The sequence below is a fragment of the Desmodus rotundus genome, chromosome 13 (genome assembly GCF_022682495.2).
Source record: "Desmodus rotundus isolate HL8 chromosome 13, HLdesRot8A.1, whole genome shotgun sequence".
Classification (NCBI taxonomy): domain Eukaryota; kingdom Metazoa; phylum Chordata; class Mammalia; order Chiroptera; family Phyllostomidae; genus Desmodus; species Desmodus rotundus.
Window position 1 is genome coordinate 75,173,644 of NC_071399.1, and position 21,104 is coordinate 75,194,747.

The following is a 21,104-nucleotide window of genomic DNA, read 5'->3' on the forward strand; positions in this document are numbered from 1 at the left end:
GACACAGCCTTCTTTTTTCTTTATATTCCTTCTTTTATAGAAGACGTTGTCCTGTTGCTTTTGGGGGGGGAGTAGGAGAGGACACAGGATACGTGGGAGGTAAACTTTGAGAACCCCACGTGTCTGAAAGTGCCTTTACTGTACCCTCACTCTTGTACTTGATTGTCTTTCGGACTAGGTATAGAGTTCTAGGTTAGAAACCATTTCCAACAGAGTTTAGGAGGCATTTTTTCCATTCTATTTTAGCTTTAGGCTTGCTTTTGAAGTCCCGTTTCATTCTCGTTTCTGATTCTTGTGACGTTTTTTCTTATTATCACCCCAGGTATTTTAAAATCTTTTCTTCTTGATATTTTGAAATTTCATTTCTGTGCTAGACTATTAGTCGGCAACCTGGAAACCTAAGCTTTGCAAAATTTCAAGCAGTTTTTCTTTGTAATTCTCCCCTCTCCAGTTTTCTTTCTTTCTTTCCAGATACTCCTTTTAGTCAGGCGTCAGATCTCCTGGATCTGTGTTCCCATTTTTTACTTTTCTCTCCTGTTCTTTTATTTTTGATTTTTTTTTGATGTTCTACTTTCTTGGAGATTTAAAAAACCCTTCCTCTAAACCGCTTTGTTGCATTTTTATCAAGTACCTGCTTTGTGCCAGGGATTATGGTGATGGAGATACAGTAGTGGTCCAAACAGATGTTAAGTCCCTGCCTTCACTGAGTTGACCCTCTAGTGTGTACTGACTTCTCACCTCGGCCTCCTCTTGTTTTGTACGGTACGCTTACTTGTGTAAAGTATCTTAAATCTGGCAGCTTTCTGTTTTGGTTTAAGTAATGAAACCTGTCTTTGAGAAAAGCTGGAGAGGAGCAGCTGCCTGGGCAGGGGAGGGAGCCCGAGGGCTTTCCCAGTAGACTTTGAAACAGTTGTCCTGTTTTGGCTTCACCATAGAATCCTTCCTCCCCTCTGTCGTATGTTGCACCTTCCACCTTCAATGCTGCTACCTTTCCTGGTTCTTGTAGGCTTATCCCCCACTGTGGGCCCTTGGAGCAGTGAATGCTAAAACCCCAATCTGTTACTTAGTATTTACCTGTCTTTCAATTTCTGAGTGAAAGGACTTGACTTAGTCTGATAGGGTCTCCTCTCCTATTCAGTCTTCCATCTGGGTTTATAAGACTTTAAGTTCAGCTGCCATTCTAGTGTGGGTTTGTAAGAGAATAGACAAGCATTCGTATTTAGTCCTCTATATTGAAGAATTCTTACTGGCTCCCTATTAAGGGGGTCCTTTGTCAAAGATAGCTAATTAACATACATTAAAATTACAATTTTAACTTAAACTTTACTCATAGCATAAATATTTTATTGGAACAATGTGCACATTCTGTATTTTGGAAGTTTCAAGTAACTCTCTAATACAGCATTTTCTTTTTTACCTAAGACTTCATTTCTCTCTTGAACAATCAGCATTTTCAGGAAATAACTATTTTTGAGCATTTTCTTTGAGACCGGCTCTGTTTCCCTTCACTGGTGTATAAGTTTATAGCCAAGGACGGGGACTTTGTTTTGTTGAACACACCAGCTAGGAGGGCACCTGGCCTGTCATGTGTGTTGTTGCTAAAATAAGTGAATTTTTAATTCTTTTTGAGCCCAGTGTCACAGTGCCTACGGTTAGCATTTCGGTTTGGGTTTTGAGGTGGAGTCTTTGCACCACTCTCCTTACCAGCCATCTTCTTCTTCCAGAAGACAGGTGGGCGTCACCTGAAGTCTCAGCTTGGAACGTTGCTTTCCCATTCACAATGCTTAATGTAAGATAATCGTTTTTATTTATTTTACTGTGCTTCGTTGCAGAATGATCAGTGGTCATATACATTCCACGCATTTAGAGACTGTTGGGTAAGACCGCCCACTGCCATGACAAGGAGCGATTAGGGGTTAGACTTACAGAAAGGGTCCAGCCACCCTGTCCTGCTCTGTCTCACACGCTCTTTTACCAAGGGGGACAGGGCAGTGCTCCTTCATGTTAGCCTGTGCTTCAGATAAGATGCTGGGGCAAAAATTACTCAAATTAAAGATTAATTCCCCATAGAACATGTGGAGAGGGGCCATAGCTATGAGGAGCCCAGGCGTATCTAGTGGGTGGACCTTGAATATACCCTCTGGCTCCTTGATCTTACATCCTCTTCTTACTCCCTCTTGGACCCCAGGAACCTGGCCTCTGCTGATTTCTTGGTTACACGTTAGTTCCTTCCTGCTTGAGAAGCAGGTCCCTGCAGGAACACACCCCAGTAAGGGTTTGTCGGGCTCGGTTTCAGTAGGTAGACATGGCAGCATTTCTCCCAGAGGTGTCTCTGGCGGTGTGGCTGCTGATGAGCTCTTCTGGATTATAACTTCTGGAAGGACCTCTGGCTCTCTGCTTGCTGCGTCCATTTTTGGTTTGGGAGGTCCTCAGAGAGCCTTCATGCTGAACCTGACGACTTTGTGACTGGGGCTCTAGATAACAAAAGCTGGCAAGGTATGGGAGAGTGTATGTGAAGTGTTTGGTCTTGAGGTTGTGAGAACAGGCTTATTAAAACCCTGCTCTTCCGAAAGCTTATTTTTCTGAAGACAGTGAGGGGAAGCAAGTGGTGTCTTGTAAGATTGAATTTTATAGGGAGATAGTACGGGTGTTGTGACTGTTCTCAGGTATCGCTAAGAGAAGTGCTTTGTCTTCACAGCTACAGTTTTGCAAATTGGTTAAGTGTGTGTGTGTGTCAGTGAGTTATTTTTGGTGTAAGGTGTATGAAGTATATGTTCTTACAGATGAGTGGTATATATGTTTAATACCCTTAAATTGTCATAGGGAAATTAATTGAATATTAACTAAATTAACTTTACTGTGGATCCCAAAATTATTTTCCCTTTTCCAAACTGGTTTTTTAATTCCAAATTTCATAATGTATAAAGTCTTATGTATCAAATAATCAAAACAGGCAAATTACTTAAGCTTTTTCAACCCCCTGTACATTTATATTTATAGAGTTGTAAGAGATTAAATAAAGGTATTTGCAAAGCAGACATAGTAAAGGCTTAAATTTTAGGTCTCTTTCCTGATATATTTGAATAATGTATTTGGTTTTTTTTTGGATAGTGTACAGAAAGTAACATTAAAAGTAAAATAATTGCTGAGCGTTAAATATTCTGGTACTTCTAAATCTGCAACCTGTTGGTTTAAAATTTATTAAGAAAGTCTTGAATGATAGTTTCCACCGCCGCCCCCCCCCCCACCCCGCAAACACTGAAACCTCATTTGAGTATGCAGTATTAGACAAAAGTCAATATCTTGGTGGTTTCTTCTCTTTTGAAAATGGTCCTAACAGCATTTGATATTTTCTATTTGGAAGCACCTGAGGATAAGGACCTATACCTTAACTTCATTTTGAATTGCTTTTTAAGTTGTGAATGTTCATCTTTTGTGATTTATTAATTTGACTACATTTCAGTTCCTTAGAATCTAGAGCAAAGGAAGTCATTGGACATGTGGTGTTGTAAATGGCATCCGAGTAGGCAAGCCAAAAAAATACCACGTGGTGGTGCTCATTAAAATGTTAGTTCTGAGGGTGGAGATTTGCTCATTGCTCTCCCCTTCCCAGTGCCTAGAATAGTTCCTATCACACTGTAGGTGCTGACTGCTAATTATCGAGTGAACGGATGTGGTGGAAGAGTTGTTGATCTAGCAGTTCGACTTAGTGCCCGTAATGCCTCAGGCCTACTTAACTGTGTAATTAGGAGCACACCAACTTGTTTCTAGTGTTTTGCTTAGTAAGTGGGGACATGTAACAGATTTCACAGAGCTATTGTAAAGATTTCAGGAAATGTCAAATGTGAAATTACATACTTTGAAAAATGTGAAGTGCTATGAACATAGAGACACATTTCTGATATACAGGTCTTTTATATTTTATTTTTGAAAGATTTTGTTACTTTTTTAGAGAGATGGGAAGGGAGGGAAAAAGAGGGAGAGACTGCCAGTGCCAGGGGGAAACATTGATTGGCTGCCTCTCACACGCCCCACCCCCAACCCGGGACCTGGCCAGCCACCCAGGCCTGTGCCCTGACCGGAAATTGATCCAGGGACCTCGGGGTTTGCAGGATGACCCCAACCCACTGAGCAACACCAGTCAGGGCTGCAGTTATTTTTTTTAATTATATTTTTAAAACTGATTTGATTTTAGAGAGAGGAAGGGGGAGAGAGAGAGAAAGAAACATTGATTTGTTGTTCCGCTTATTTAGTGGATTCATTGGTTGATGCTTGTACATGCCCTGACTGGGGATCAAACCCACAGTCTTGGCCTATTGGGAGGACTCTGACTGACTGAGCCACCTGGCCAGGGTCCCTAATATGCAGTTCTTTACTTAGAAATGAAACCAAAAATACAGGGAATCATCTTTGTGTAGCTACTTATACTTTATAGAAAACTACCAGAATTTTTTTCTTTAGCGGGTATTTATTTTCTCTACCTATAAATAAAGATATCTGTTGGAGTTAATCTCAAACTGAAAAGTTTTATGAGTGAAGTTTATTCAAGAAAAGCCTCGTTAGTCTGTTTCTTCTGTTGCTTCTCAGCTCTGTATGTTTTCCATTTCGGGTGTGCTTTTCTGTTTTCTCCCCCACTTTCCCTACCCCTTTAGAATGTAAGTGACAAACACCCACAGAGCTTTCATGGATGTCACTAACTCACGTGATATCCTAAATTGGAGCCAGACTAACAATCTGGAGTCTTTGCTGAAGTCCAGGTCATGAGGCTGGGATGTTAAATAACCAAATAATGATCAAAAAGCGTATCTGAGTAATCTGAAACACCCAGTATGTGGCTCGGTTAATTTGGGGCCAGTCAATAAAAGCTTATCTTGCCTTAAGATCCTTGAATGTCCATAACCGTTGAATCAGGACAGGTCACATTGGAGGAGTGTGGGTGTAGCTTTCACACATAGTGCAGCCCTGCACAATCACTGCCTTGGGTCGTGTTCCCCTATGACTGTCTCTCCTTCCCTCTGGGATTGTGCTCAGCCAATGTGAGTAGATGTTACTTCGTTGAGTCTGTCTTTTACCTTCATATGATACCAGTTTCCATTCTTGTCTTGGTTGTTATGATGGAGTGTTTCTCTTTAAATTTAGCCAGTGCCAGTGAAGAGGAGAGTTGTTGACTAATTCGTGCTCCCAAGGTGGCCTTTTCATTTGTAAAAGCCGCAGATTGAACGGAGACGTTAAGAAGCTTGCTAAGCGTCTGTCTCCTGGAGCCTGTCCAGTGTCTCCTTGCGTGGCCCGAGATGCTATCTTCATCAGTTCATGTTTCCAGTCTTGAGGTGCTCTGTCAGATTTGGAACACAAAATTAAAACTTAGTCTGTGCCGTTCATTTTAGGCGAGCTTTATAAAGGATTCCCTTTCTCATCGGAAAGAGGATCTGGAACCACACTGAAATGTTTGTGTAGAGGCGTAGTCTCTTGACATTTGCCATTATTCCCACGCCCTGGAAATCAAAGACACATTTTCATGGCTGTGGGCTTCCGTCACATATTTTCTTTGCTCTTACCTTCCTTATAGTCCCAGTGCATTTGCTTCACTATCGGAAATGATATTTAGTACAGAAAGTAACAAATAATTGAGATTGTGTTCCTATGAAATTTATAGTTTCCATCTTATATATTTCAATGTAGTTGTGTTTATTTTGCCTTTTTACCATGATTAGGAAGGTGTTTTATTAAAATAAGCAATATCTTGTGACAGTGCGTAATGTTTGTTACAATGAATGTATAATTGACATGCTACTTTGTCACCTACCTCAATAAGGAAAAGTAAAACAATAGAGATTCTCCTAAAGTAGTTGTTACTGCTTTTGTATGCTACTCTGATGATTGATTAAATTTCCCTCCATGGCAGTGAAAATTTATTCTGGCGGATCATGCCTGTTATTTGGGACGTACATGTACATCAGCTTATGTAAGAATTTATAGACTTCCCTTTCTTGCAGTATCGGGCCTTGATCAAAGATGATTCCCATGCTAGATCATGAAGTGAATGTACACAGTGCTTGCTGGTGCAGGCCCGGTGCTGCACACTATGGTACAGTGATGAGACAAACTCCGTTCTGGTTTTGGAGTATGCAGTGTAGTCAAGAAACATTGTAAATATAGCAGCTCTTGTTCTTTTTTTCCTCTTTCCCTTAAACTAGCACGATGCTAATGTGCCTGAGTCTGAGGGCTGTGGCCAGGAATGACATGTCAGAGAGTCAGGCAGAGATCAGCAGGTGCCTCTATGGGGGTGGGGCAGAAGAACAGTCCAGAGCACAGGGACAGCATGTGCAAAGGCCCTGAGCTGGGATGAGACTCATGATGTGAGAGCAATTGGCAGACTACTGTGGAGGGAGTTTAGCGGAGGGAGAAAGCGTGAACTGTGTGGCTCTAAATGAAACTAGAGAAGTGTACAGGCTTTTCAGAGCAGTTAAGGATTCTGGACTTTATCTTAAGATGGTTGGGAGGCCTTTGAATAGATTTAAGCAAAGAAATGACATGATTCTAGACAGGAAAGCTACAGGGTATTGCCTGAATTGTCCTATGTGGCTGAGCCTTTGTTGAAATATGGAAAGATGTGGAGAGTGAAATAGTGATTTTAGAAATTCTTTGGAACGTGAGTAAAGTTAGGCTTTTAGCATTTTTAGGGGGATTCTTTAATTTATATAAACTTGGAAATACTTTCTTCTGCTTTTCTCAATAATATTTTGAATTTCTTCCCTCCTTCCCTCCTTCTCTTCTTATCTCCCTCCTTCCTTCCTTCCTTCCTTCTTAGGGGAAGGGAAGGAGAAAGAAAGGGAGAGAAACATCGATTGGTTGCCTCTCATATGTGCCCCAACTGGGGACCGAATCTACAACCCAGGCATGTGCCCTGACCAGGAATTGAACTGGTGACCTTTCACTTTGTGGGATGACACTCAACCAACTGAGCTACACCAATCAGGGCAATATTCTGAATTTCTTGCGTGACTTAATGTGAGAAGTGGTAGCTTAAAATGTGGCCAAACTCTCCATAATACATCAGGCTTTTATATTCTCATTTATTTATAATACATGGAGCTTTAAAATTTTATATAGTAACATGTTTCATGTATTTGAGTTGGAGCTCTTGTCAGTTTCTATTTGTGAGTTTAATTTTTCCCACTGTCGTAGCTGTAAAATTGTATTTCAAGGAACGGATGTGTGTGTGTGTGCACACGCATATGTGTGGTGTGTGTGGTGTAAAATGTCTTTGGAAACTCAGATTTATGGTCACGTTGTGTATTCGTATGCATGTGTGTGTATGTAGTCCGTGCTGTATGATCGACTGTGATTGTCATTTTTAGGTAAGGAATGCTGGTCAGTACAAGGATGTGCTAAGCAGTGGGAGCCGCTAGCATGTGCCACAGACGATGGCTGCAAGGGGTGGAGATGTCTAGTTTGGAGGATAAAACGAGATGCCTATTTCTTTATTTAATCGTCACCCAAGGATATGTTTACTGATTTAGAGAGAGAGGAAGGGGTGTGTGTGGCGGGGGTGGGGAGCAGAGAAACTTCAATCAGTTGCCTCCCATAAATGACCTGACTGGGGATCAAACCCACAACCTAGGTGTATGCCCTGACTGGGGATCAAGCCATAACCTTTCGGTGTATGGCACGATGCTCTGACCAACTGAGCCATCGGGCCGGGGCTGAGGCACCTTTCCTTTTAAGGAGAGATCTAGGTGTGGGATCTCTACCCCTGACTGAGAAGCAGAGCTCTCGCCAACTTCAGAGAGCCACATTAGACTGAGCAGGGGCGGGGAGGAGGGGTAGATGGACTTCTAAAGCAGCCCACCCCTGGGATGAAGACCTCCTTCCTTTGCACTGCGGAGGTCCTCAGCCGCTCCGCTGTGGCCCGCCCCTGCGCCTTATGGCAAGTTTGCTGTGGACTAACCCACCCTGTACGTCATGCTGGTGTCAGTTTTCCCCGTAAGGCGGAGGCCCGTGGGGGTAATACCTGTGTGGGTGTGGAGGAAACGCAGGCTCGTTACCTCAAGATGAACTTCGTTTTTGCTCATAAATATAAACCAGCAACAAAATCTTACTTGCTTTTTGGGAAAACAGCAAAAAATACATACATACATAAACAGCAACTGACTTTGTAACAAGTAAGTACCTAGGAGTATAGAGAAATTATGTGCTCAGAGTGAGGACAGTAATACACTTTTTAAATCCTCACCAAGGACATGCTTACTGATTTTAGAGAGAGGGGAAGGGAGGGAGGGAGAGAAAGGAGAGAAACATCCATTAGTTGCCTCTTACACACATCCTGATCGGGGACCAAGCCTGCAACTCAGGCATGTGCCCTGACTGGGGATTGAACCTGTGGCCTTCTGGTATGTGGGATGACGTTCCAACCAACTGAGCCACACCGGCCAGGGCAGTAATGTGCTTTTAAAACAAGAACAGATTGCTGGGAAAATAAGCAGTAGAATAATTTCTAAGTCACTTTTAACTTCTTGGAAACCCTTAAAAAATGAACAGGGCTGAAAATCAAGCTGCTCTCCTGATTTAGTCAAGGGATCTCCTAAAGAGAGAGAGAGAGAGAAAATTAGAGAGGTGAGGGGACACAGAGGACAGCTCCAGAACTTCTCATTTTAAACAGCTTTAGAAGCAGGAACACATAGATTGGAGGAAGAAAGTACCAATAACAAGAAAATTTGAGCTGAAGAAAGGCAAGTCCTCAGCATGAGGTAGAATAGATGAAAAAAAGACCTGCACCTAGACATGCTGGTTGAATTTCAGATTTTCTAAAGGTAAAGAGAAAATCCTAAAAATGTTCAGAGGATGAAAGAGGTTATCTACAATGGAAGCAGACCTCAGACATTTCGTAAGCAATACTGGGTGCTGGACGAAAAATGAGTATTTTTCTTCAAAGTTTTGAAGGAAAGTTATTTTCAAACTATAATTTTGTACATAGGCAAGTGATAAGTTATGGATCAAATGGCAGGGGGTTTTGGTTCTGCAAAAATTTAGAAAATTTTCCTTTGTGCCCCTATCTTGATGATGGAAAAGTATAAGGGAAAAGACCCATGAGGTTCAGAGAACATGGGCCAGCCAGACGACCCAGGAGAGGCCCGGAGAGACGGGGGCAGAAAGCGAGTGGGAGCTGCGGGCCTGGGCTGCTCTTCACCCAGTGGTGAGGGTGCGGTGCTGACGATGGCTTTTCGTGCCCTTGGTCCTTTTCCGGCACCCAGTTCCTCGTTTGTGATACTGGCGGCATCGGAACACAGAAAAGCTGAGTTCATGCGGTGTGCCATCTCAGGATCAATTTAAAATTGGCATAATCACAATTGTAGACTGGAACGGAAGAGCAGTAAACCTTGACAATGAGAACATAGAACCGTCAAATTCTAGAGCTGAGGTGGCAGGAAGGAGAGTGTGTGTACCAACAGTCTGATCTTTTCACTGCGGGAAGTCGGCTACCGGGGTTGTCTCCTTAAAGTTGTATGCGCTGCTCATGAATTGCCTCCCAATTCTGAGACAAAACTCCTGGAAAGTGAGTCTGGCTGTTTTAGACTTTTATGTATAGTTTAATGTTCTTCCTTGTGCAGGTATTATAATAAAATTATGAAAGTAGTTAGTTTTAACCTTGGCTGGTGTAGCTCCGTGGATTGAGCTCGGGCTGCAAACCAAAAGGTTGCCGGTTTGATTCCCAGTCACGGCACATGCCTGGGTTGCAGGCCAGGTCCCCAGTGGGGGGCCACGTGAGAGGCAACCACACATTGATGTTTCTCTCCCTCTTTCTCCCTCCCTTCCCCTCTCTCTACATAAATAAATAATATCTTTAAAAGAAAAACAAAAAAGAAAGGAGTTAGTTTTAGGCCTCCTGCACCCCAAGAAAGGCGTCTTTTTTTTTTTTTTTTGTCAAAACTCTTAAATTTATGTTTGCTTTCTACTACCTTTTGAGATTAGTGGGTCAGAGGCTTTTTCTGCCACTGGAATATAAGCCACATGCATTGTGTCCCTTACTGAAAGAAGAGTATTATAGAAAGGACTGTCCACATTTCATTTCTGTCGCTCTTCTATTTAGTAACTTCTAGTGCAACCTGGTAGCCCACTGGGCTTGGATTTTCCATCACAGCATACATGGTCAAAGTCAGGGGACTCCTAGTGGTTATCTAGTCTCTCCTTAGTTTCTGGAGGTGGGCAGGGGGGGCTGCTACTTTCAGACACAAGATCATCTAGCCTGTTTCTTCATAGAACTAGATTCTGTAGCATCTTTCTTAGCCAGTCCGGCCTTACAATGTAGAACTTGGAAGTTACTCTAGCTGGTTGTCACAGCTTGCACTGTGGCCAAGTCTCATTGAAAGCAACTGTCTAGACCCTGCATGACAGCATCACGTGGTTGATGGGTTATCAGGTCACTCTTCCCTCGTTCTTTCCAGGTTAAGCGTTACTTTCACACAGGCCCTCTTGTCACATTCTGTTGCTATTTTTTACTGTCCTTAAATTTGATTTAAACCTTAGCAGTCAGGCCTAAGGGAACATTTACTTCTATAACAGGGAATTTTTAAACATGCTTTTGAAGTGTAATTACTACTAAAGTAGTTTTTTTTAATTTCCCTTATTAACTGCAGGTGGGAAGTCGGACGATGAGTCAGGTGGAGCTGTAGAGATCACTCTGATCCTGGACACCACGGTATTTGGTCCGTGGGGGTTAAAGCTTTTCTTCATTAGACCAGCAATTAAGTAAAAACAAGCTGACAGTCCAGAGAATCTCCCCCTTTCCAACTCTCACTCTTCAACTTCACTTGTAGGCCAGTGTCCTGGATAGAGAAGACCCCCAGAAGGACCCACTAGTGAGAGAAGAGCATTCGGCATGTGGTCTTGGGGCTGGTTAAGGTCTGAGAGGTAGAAGAGGTTTAATGCTTTAATTATGTTGACTGTATACTTTAACCAGCAAGGTTACTTTGTTAAGACCTAGGAAATATTTGACCTATTCAGGTTAAGAACTACTAAAACCTCTGATCCCTGTGGAATAAATGATATTAAGCAGTACTCTCCTTGGTGAAATTTTGTAACTTCCATTGAACAAATACTTACTAAACATTTATCTGCCAGTCATTGGAGGTGTATAATCCCTGAGTTACTTTCAAACTTAATATATTTTAAAACTTAATCCTAATGTTGAAAGTGACTTTCTTGATTAGCTGTAGGTATTATTTAAATGGATGTATGAACTCTTTTACTAGATGTTTCTTAAAAGTGGTACGAAGCCATGTTTTTATAAACTATTACATTTTGAATGCAGCTCAAAGTTGAACTATTGAGTACCTACAGTGTTATGGGGCTGTAAATGAATAAATATCATTGCTACTAATTTTAAATCACGACATTTGTCATCACAAGTTGAATGTGCCAGAACTGTGGGAAAAGATGCAAATTAACCCAATAGATTTTTCCAGCTATAATTTGAGGATTGAGAGACTGGGGGTTATGACTAACTTACCTGATTAACTATTCCCTAAGTATGCCAGTTAGGAATATCATTTACTAGTTCCTTAGCTCTTTTCCTAATATGAATATTCTGGCAAATGCATCCTAGCTAAATCCTCTTTACTTTGTGTACACCTGGGAAAGAACACTATGAACACCTGTTTCAAAGTAATAGTAGGACTTCCTATATCCCATATGCTTATTTATCAGGCCATGGAGAGCTGGGGAGAAATTAATGCTACTCAAGTTTACCCAGTAAAAATAGAGGATCAGATAAGCTGCCAGCCATATGTTACTATTACAGGGGGCTGGCTTGCTCAGGTTGGAGCCGAGTCAGCATTGCTTACTTGATGTAAACATGTAGCCTCTGCAGAAAACTTACACCTCAGTCTGGGCCGGGTTTATGAGAGTGAACCAGTGAAATGCTGTCTTTTGTTTAAGCTTAGCCCAAACAACTGAGTTACATCCATGTCCAGGCATCTCTGTAGGCTCCAGGTATATAAAGATGTAATATGATCACCTAGGGAGTTTATAGTAGAAAGGCTGGTTGTGAAAAGTAAGGTCTACCTGCCCTGTGGTTTGTGGGTTTGGGTCAGAATGCTGCGGTCTGGATTAAACTTCCTGCCTATATAAAGAAGAATAAAAAGTATTAAGAACTGATGTCCCCCATCCCTTTGCTGGTCTCGAACCACTCTGTAACTAGGGTTAGTAAAGGGCCATGTAGTTGAATTCTCCAACTATTTGACTTAGGACTGAGGGCTGCCTACCTGTTGCATAAAGAAAGAGTAAAAGCAGAAGAAGTGAAAGTTTGTTATTCTCTCCTTGCTTCCTTTTCTCTGGTAAAGAGCCAAACATATGACCTTAGCTTATGGTTTTGAAGAAACGGTAGTTCTTAAAAATGTGGCATTGGGACATTCATTTCCTCTGAAATAGTGTTTGGGTAAATAAGTGAGAACAGTTGACCTTGTCTGATCAAATTGTGGAAAGTTCAAAGTTGGGTACTTTGTCTCTGAGTTGGTAACATCTGAGGAAAGACTAAGTCTATGAAATTGTCTGGATGAGATACATGCACCCCTATGTTCATCGCAGCATTAGCACAGTAGCCAGGGTATGGCAGCACCCTAAATGCCCATCAGTAGACATTGGATAAAGAAGATGTGGTACACATATACAATTACACATATACACACATTACCTGGCTATAATGAAGAATGAAAGCTTAACCATTTGTGACCACATGGGTGGATCTAGGTTATGCGCAGTGAGATAAGGCAGTCAGAGAAAGACAAATACCATACGATTTCACTTACACGTGGAATCTGAAGAACAAAATAAATGAACAAATAAAACAGAAATAGACGCATAGGTACAGAGAACAGACTGCCGGTTGCCAGAGGGGAGAGGGGTGGGGGGGGGGGGTGAAGGAGGGGAAGGGATTAAGAGGCACAAGTTGGTAGTTAGAAAACAGTCATGGGCATGTAGAGTACAGCCCAGGGAAGGTAGTCAGTAATACGGCAGTGACTGTGTGTCGTGCCAGCTGGGTGCTCGAGTTATTGAGGTCACTTCGTAAATTACACAAGTGTCTAAACACTGTGCCGTACACCTGCAACTAACATTGCAGGCCAGCTGTAATCCGGGAAAAAAAGAGTGTAGTGCATAAAGCATGACCTTTTTTTTTTTTTTTTTTTTTTTTTTGAGAGGATGGGTTAAACTACCTAAGAATTAGTAAAAATGAAAGAGTGGAAAATTTCTGCACTCTGCTTTCTCCCTGTAGCTTCTAGAACATTTTCCCTCAGCATTTATGGAATGTTTTTGCCAGAATTTATAAGGTTTCAGTAGTTGTTTAAAACTGCCTCATAGTTTGAGAAGCACGCTGCCAAGCTTTGCCTTACACTTACCACAACCCTGCCCGGTGCCCTCTGACAAAGCCCTTTTTTCCATTGAGAACACTGACACACGAAGATGCCACCTTGTCATGCTCAGCCCTCAGGACCGGTGTGTGACAGGATGGAGACTGGAGCGCTGTCATCTAGCTTCGTAGTCCACTGCCCTGTTAGTCCCTTCATGGGCTTTTTTCCAGTATGTTGCGAAACTCTCGCTAGAGAAGCGTGCTGTCAGCCGTCACCGTTGTGTCTCAGCAGCCGACATAGCCTTGCGGTGGAATTCCGCTCTGTGCATGTTTCAGAGTGCGTGGTGTAAAACCGGCCCGTATGCTGGCCTGGGGGTCGGCAGACTGTGGCCGTCTCTGGCTTTCTGCCTGTGCCTTATGGCCCCTTTCACGTGTTTAAATGGTTGAACATAAAATCAAAAGAAGAATATTTCATGTCCCATAACTCATATGAAATTCAACTGTTACTGTATGTAAATAAATAAAGCCTTACTGTGGCACAGCCATGCTCACTCATCTGTGTACTGTCTGTGGTTGCTTTAGCGCTGTGATGACAGAGGTGAGTCGCTGCTGAACAGAGACCACGTGGCCCGCAGAGCCGGACTATGTCCTAGCTGCCCCGTCATGGAAAACACGGGCCGACTCTCGTCTGAGCCTGTTGTGTGGTCTTTGATTTTCACTGGCATTGAATGCAGCCACCTCGCCCTTCCAGATCAATCCTTTTTTTTTTTTTTTTTTTTTTTTTTTTTTTTTACCAAGATCTTATCCTGGATTTCGGAAATTCCCTAGTGGCAAATAACCTTCAGTCACTGGGTTTTTAAAAAATTATTTATGACAACAGTTGATCACTTCGACATCTCTGTAAACAACACGCCCACCACACTTCAACTCTCTGAACCTGAACCCTTAAGACATAAATGTCCTTTACAGAGTATATAAAACGGACACCTGCTGCCATCTTCACTTTTCTGGTCAGGCTCAGCACTGTTCCAGAGACGTGCTGTCCAGCCTCCCCTGGGCAGCCACTCATTCCTGTACTGTGGGGGCCAGGCCGTCCCCCCCCTCACAGGCTCTTCACTCTGGCCCCTGCCTTCACAGCGCAGGTACTGCCTGCTGATGCCCACACGAGAGGCCCTGGAGTCTACTTCATCCTCCGCGTTCTCCATATCCTCACTGTCTTGACTCAGAGGAGAAGTCACCCTCTGCTTCCCTCTACCTCCCCTCTTCCCTCTGTCCCATTTCCTCTGAGCCCCAGGATCTTCCTTCCTCTTTTCTGTGGACTCTTCTCCTCATCCTAGAAATAGGCAGGTCTCCTTCATCCTTAAAACCGTCCTCCCTTCAGTTTCATACTCAATCTGCAGCCCTATTTCTTCTTACTTTTTAGAGCCAAATCTCTCTAAAAAGAGTCATTTTTTCCTTACTTGTCCTGTATCTGCTTGACCTATTAACACTGGTTTCTGTTTTAACTCCTCTGTTGAATCTGCTCTGAGTGACCCAGTTGTCCACAGTCCCAGGGGTGTCCAGCCTTCGGGCCGCCTGTGGCCCGGTGTGGCTGTGAATGCGGCCCAACACAAAATCGTAAATTTACTTAAACTATTACGAGATTTTTTTGTGTGTGATTATGTGTCACAGTGTATTTACTGTGTGGCCCAAGACAACTCTTTTTCTTCCAGTGTGGCGCAGAGACACCAAAAGGTTAGACACCCCTGCCGGTAGTCTTTGTTAAGTCCTCATCCTATAGAATCTCTCTGTAGTAATTCCCCCTATTAACTGTCACTCTCATAGCAAAACTCTTCAGTATCTTTTTTCTTTTGGGGTCTACCCATCCTTGAGCCTCCTGAATTCTCTCTCCATGACCTGCTTCGGTCTCCCTTTCTCCACTCTTGTGTGTTTCTTCCTCAGGCCCCTGCTCTTTCCCTTTATTTATGTTACCGTTGGGTGACTTCATTTGACACCTGCTTGTTGATGTGTCCTGATCTCTTTCTTCCCAGTCCTCTTCTCTGCACTCTTAACTCCTCACAGACATCAGCACATAGGCATGTTTTATAACTATCTTGAATTCAACTCATTTGGTTATTTAGGCACGTTTATTTCACGTTCCCTGTCCTAGTGAATGGCATCAGTGTCTTAAAGAGCATGGTGTTGGCTTTGGATTGCTCATCTTCTCCACATCTTGTGTTCATCCGGTTACCAGATGTCTCCACTTTAGCTCAGATGTGGCTTAACATGCTCGCACCGGATGTTCTGATAATACTTTTAAAAGTTCAGTGTCTTGTGGTGTCTCATCAGCTCTGCTGTGAAGCCCTCTAACTGGTCTCCCAGTCGTCAGCCTCTACCCAATTAGTCCATTGTCTACATGGCTAGCTGTGTCTTCATAGAATACCTCTCTGGTCGTGCTTCTCTCCTTCTCAAAGTCGAAACACAACTGAATATCATACTGTAGATGCCAGTGCAAGAGGTTGATTCCACCAACCCCTCCAGCCGTAACCCTTCTCATATACACCCCATGCTTCAGCCTGTGCACATCTGTCTTTCCCTGAATACACGCTGCTCTTTCGCGCCTCCGTGCCTTCGCCACTGTTTGTGTCTAGGATGGCACCGTGCCCTGCGAGGTAGGCTCCTCAGCCTCCAAGGACCATGTTAAACATAACATCTTCTGGGGAAGTCTTTGGATTCCCTCAAAATTAATCATTGTTTTCACTTCGCTCTGAGTGTTCTCCATGGTGCTTTCGTTGCCCTTACCATATTATGTTACACTCACATCTTACTTGCACTAGCTGGTCTTTAGAAATTGGAATGGGAAGAGTAACCGTATTTTACACAGCTCAGTATCTGCAGCGTCCGGAACTCTGTCACCGCCGTGGTGGGTGCTTACGATGAAATGAGTAGAGAAATGAACCTTAAACAGCAGGCGGCAGCGTAGGGCCGGGCAGATACCCCAGAAGGACTGTGGAGCAGGGAAATGACTGTACTGTGTGCATCTATGAAAGCTATTTGGAGAACTACTGGAGACTGACTTAATATTTTTTCTTGTTTCGGCGTCTGTTGGCAAGTGTTGAATGAAGGAATGACCGCATGTGGTCTGAAGGGTTGAGTTTCCGAATCACTCTGGAGTACTTCACTTTTTCTTCGGCTCAGGGGTACATGAGGTTGTGCCTTGGAAGATTTAAATGATTGGTGGCCAGTTCCTCAAGACAGAACTTGGGGTAGGGAACTTGGTGAAGGAGAATATGAACTTGGGTACCCAAGAACGGAGCCAGGAGCAAGGCGATATAAAACTAAGGCTTATTTAGACACTTCTGTGAATTTTAAGGTCTAAAATTTGCTGTTCATGAGTTTTCATCAGACTTAATCAAAACTGAAACAAGAATATAGGGCTCCTTTAGACTGATTCCTCTCACTGCCAGGACCATTCCAGCCTCCCCTCCCCGGTTACCTACCCTGTGTGAGAGACAGGTAATAGAACATGGCAAATGGGAGTGAGCGGAGTCTCTGCAAGCTGCAGTTTGGCCTTTTAGAGTCTCACGTGAGGGAGGAGAAAAGGATAGGCATAAAGTAGGTCTTGTTTTCTGGAATAACTTCCCTGTGTCTTAGTCTATTTTGGCTGCTGTCACTAAGTACCACGGGTTGGTCGACTGATAAACAGCAGGGATTTACTGTTCACAGCTCTGGAGGCTGGATGTCCGAAATCAGGGTGCCACCATGGCCTGGTGAGGGCCCTCTTCCAGGTTGTAACTTCTGTGGTGTCCTCACGTGGTGGAAGGGCCTATGGAGCTCTGTGGAGCCTCTTTATAAGGGCACTCATCCCATTCCTGAGGGTTCCGCCATCATGGCTTACGTACCTCCTGATGGCTCTACCTCCAAATACTGTTGTCCTGGGGCGTTGGCATCTTAACATACAAACCTGGGGGGACACAGACATTCAGAGAGTAGTACCCTGACTTAGAAATGTGGCCATGGTGTTAGGAGCCACTAGGAAGAGGAAGAGGAAGAATGCTGCCCTCCAGGACTTCCTTACTCGAATCAGGTCAACTTGGATGCTACGTTATTGACAGTGAGGTTATAGAAATTTCCCTAAACATACTTTCAGCTCTTTCATGAATGGTTTCTTTGATTGTAAGAAATGGTTGCATTTCAAAACTTCGAGGAAAATGTGATGGCTTCCTGCATGGTTTACCACCATCTGAAGTTCTGGGGTGACCAGCGTTGCAGGAACTAGTTCATCCCAGGTGGGGACTCCTGTTTAGTCTGGGTGCCTCAGTCGCCTCCGTCGCAGGTCCTAGCCATCAGTAGGATACAGTCATTTAGCTAGGAGCCAGCTGATTCACACACAACAAGGCCAATGACGTAGTAATTAGTACATTTCTTCATCGAGCCTCTGACTGGGCTGAAATGTCTAGACTCACCTTTGTCTTCAAAGATCTACTGCATCGTAGTCATAATAGGTTTAAGAAATCGGGCAAAATCATTTAGATGTGAAGGTGTAGGAATGGGAGAATGGTTTGAAGTAAGGGTGTATTAGTGAAATTGTCGAGATTCTGACGACATTGAACATTTATTGATTGCATCCTGTGTGCCAGACATTGTGCTAGTTAGGTACTGAAGTGGCTACTTTTATAGTAAGAAGAGGGAAAACAATGATTTCCAGAATATACAGGGTGCAGCACCCTTTTTCATTACAAAGTCTTTTATTAAAAATCATGAGCATGTAATTCTGTAACATAACACGACACTCAAGCACACCATAGATATTTTAAGTGAAATGTTCAAATTAAAACTGTGAATTATCACACCCATATTATTACCCCACCAGCCACACTCACGCAGGCGTGACTCCTACTGGACTCTGTTACAGTGTTGCTTTTTTTTGAGCTCTTTTGGCCGGATGCAGTGATGAGCTTTTGATAAGGTTTTCATTAGATCAGTTATTTTATGTGAATTACCACATCCTGCTTTCTTAAATTTGACTTTGATTATATGCAGGCACTTACACATTCAACAAAATTTGAATACTAATTGTATTTACAGCGAGTCTAGGCAAAGATGATCAGGGCATGGTAGGAATGCCATTGTTTCTTGGAACTTTTTTGTGGTCAAAAAAATCATTTTAAATGTGGAGAACTAGAGAAATTTAGACTCTTTCTTAAATCTATCATGCCGCTTGTCCTTTGTGATTTTTCATTATTGGTATTATCATCACTGGAGCATATATCAAATCAATTTTGGTAGTTAATACTTTGCTTAATGATGAACAAAAATAACTGCATAGATATGTTATTTATTTTTCAGGTCAGGCAACTTGAAGATATAAAAAAAAATAAATGAATAGACCTTTAGACACTCTCAAGTTAATTTTTTGCAGAAAAGATGAGGGACCAGTCCACAACTTAGTAATTTATAACATTTATCTTAATAGAAGATGCTCATTGAACAAAGGAGGCGAAGTAGAAGTTTAGCCAATAGGAGTATAACTCTTAATGAGGAAGTTCCAGAAACAACAGAGGTGGACATGGGATGCATGTGGATAAGTGTGTACGTGAGATGTTCTGCAGGACCTGACCTTTCAGATCTTGCATTTGATGAAAAGCCACTGCAGTGCTTGAAGGGAAGAAAGTAACAGAGTCCCAATAATATGTGACTAACACAGCTTTGGCAGCGATGAGCAGAAAAGGCTTGGTGAGGCCTGTGCTGGTGGCGGAGAGTTTACTGAGGAGCAGATTGCCGTAATCTGGTGAGAGGTGGCCAGGGTCTCAGGGAAGCCGAAGCAGAACAGAGAGTGTGCAGGAGACAGTGTTCTTGGCGGCAGTTTAACTTGAAGCATTTTGGAAAGACAACCTTGCCAAGTGTGATACAAAGTTTAATCAATGTATCAATATGTTTGGGCCCAACTCTGCCATTCTAGGGGTTGCAACTAAATGAAAAATGCATAGTCTATACCACCCCCAAGTATGAGAAGTCCTTTACTTGTAGCTAGAATTTGGGAGTAGGAAAGTAGGAAAGCGTAAGTGGTGTTCAGAAGTTTACCACCCATTTTCTCTTAGTAAAGCTGTCTGAACTTCTTTGTTGCAATCATTTAGGTCATCATTGAGCCTCTCAAATAATTTAACATTCTTACATTAAAAAACCACTACATTGATTAAAAAACATAAAATTACCCTGTAAAAAGTTCTTTTTGTTTTCTTCTCTAAGAAAATGCTTCCTGTTAACAATTCTTCAGCTACAAAGTGAGAAGTAAGTAGGATGTGATGGCTTCCTCTTCCTTCTGCTCTCCTCCACCCCAGCCGTGGGCACTGATGTGGAATCCTTGTTTCCTTAGCTTGCTCCACAAATATCCTCCTCCCTCCTCTTAAAAGCCTCCTTGCCAAAGGACAACGCGGAGTATTCTTCCTTGCAATAGATGCTAATTGTGTGCCGAGTTGGGGTCTGGCTGTCATAGCCCCAATCACTGTGCCATTGTGCCGGGAGGCTGCGGCAGTAGGCACTGTGCGGGGGAATGAATGCTGTTTACTTGGGATGCGCTGTGGCCTGCATCTGTGGGTGAGAACACGCGGTCACTGTAATCTGCCTGGCGAGTGATCACACTGGTATAGAATAACATTATCTGTTCAGCAAGCTAGCAGTCACAAAGAACTATTGATTGTTTTACATAGAATTTTTCATGAGAAATTTCGAGTAATAGAGATCAAAGATGTGAGAACAGCCCCCAAGTGTGCTGCATTTTAACCCGTGTTTTTGGGGGTGTGCTGGGGTCAGGTTTACACGACCAGAAGGTAAGGAGCAGGGAGCGCCCGCTCTGCGCGGCTCTGTTCTGGCTCGGATTGGAGAGCTAGTGAACCTCGGCCACGACGCGTTGGAGGAGTGACGTGGCCAGTGTCAGTGAGGAACCAGGCTTTGCTGCAGAGCCCACTTTATAAATCTTACGAATTCTGAAAGTGTAATAATCATTGTGAATGCAGAGGCTGCCTTACCTAGTCTTTCACCTACCTGAGGAAAAGATATTTTTTTATTTTAGTTTTTGTAACAGGGCGGTACTTAAATCTTGTGACTGCTTTCCGAGGTAAAAGGAAATATTTTGCTCTTTTAAATAACCTTGGTGATACTTTGCAAGGGTCTTAAAGACCCAAATTTTGGAGCTGATTATTCTTGACAAACTATATCCCATCGTTTCTTTCTTTTCACTCCGCTGCCCATTTTTAAACACTTTTCAACTGTTTGCTCGTTAGCATTGCTCATTAAAAGTGATTTGGGGAATACATTTCAAAGTAGTCCTTTTCTATGTTTTTCTTCAAGTTGTGTCAAATTTCCAGCAAATATGAACTTATTTATTGCTTAAAGGTAAAGTTTAATCTCGTTTATATTATTTATTTATCCTCATCCTGCTTAGTATAGGTCTAAATGATTTTTTGGGAAAGTGCAGTTTTGACTAGTGCAGTAATTTGTATCCCTTGAAGGGAGAGGAAATGATGTTTGGTGTGACTTACTCAAGTTTTTACAGTTTGGGGTCTTTTTCATGACCCCAAGAACTTAGAAATAGTAAGGGCTTGGTAATTTTGGAAGACAGAAAAACATTAATTAGCCAGCTGAGATAATGTAAGAATTAGATTATGTGTCCATTGCAGGTAAAATTCTTTTTTGTTCTTTATTTTATAGTATTAAAGTAATATGTATAATCCTACCTTTAAATGTTAGAGGAATAATATATGTTCAATATGGAAATTTGGAA

General features: G+C 42.6%; 1 protein-coding gene across 3 annotated transcripts in view; it reads left to right on the forward strand.

Moving 5' to 3' along the window:
- SLAIN1 (SLAIN motif family member 1) overlaps positions 1-21,104 on the forward strand; it is a 58,374-nt gene that overhangs the window by 16,001 nt on the left and 21,269 nt on the right. The gene's annotated exons all lie outside the window — the stretch shown is intronic.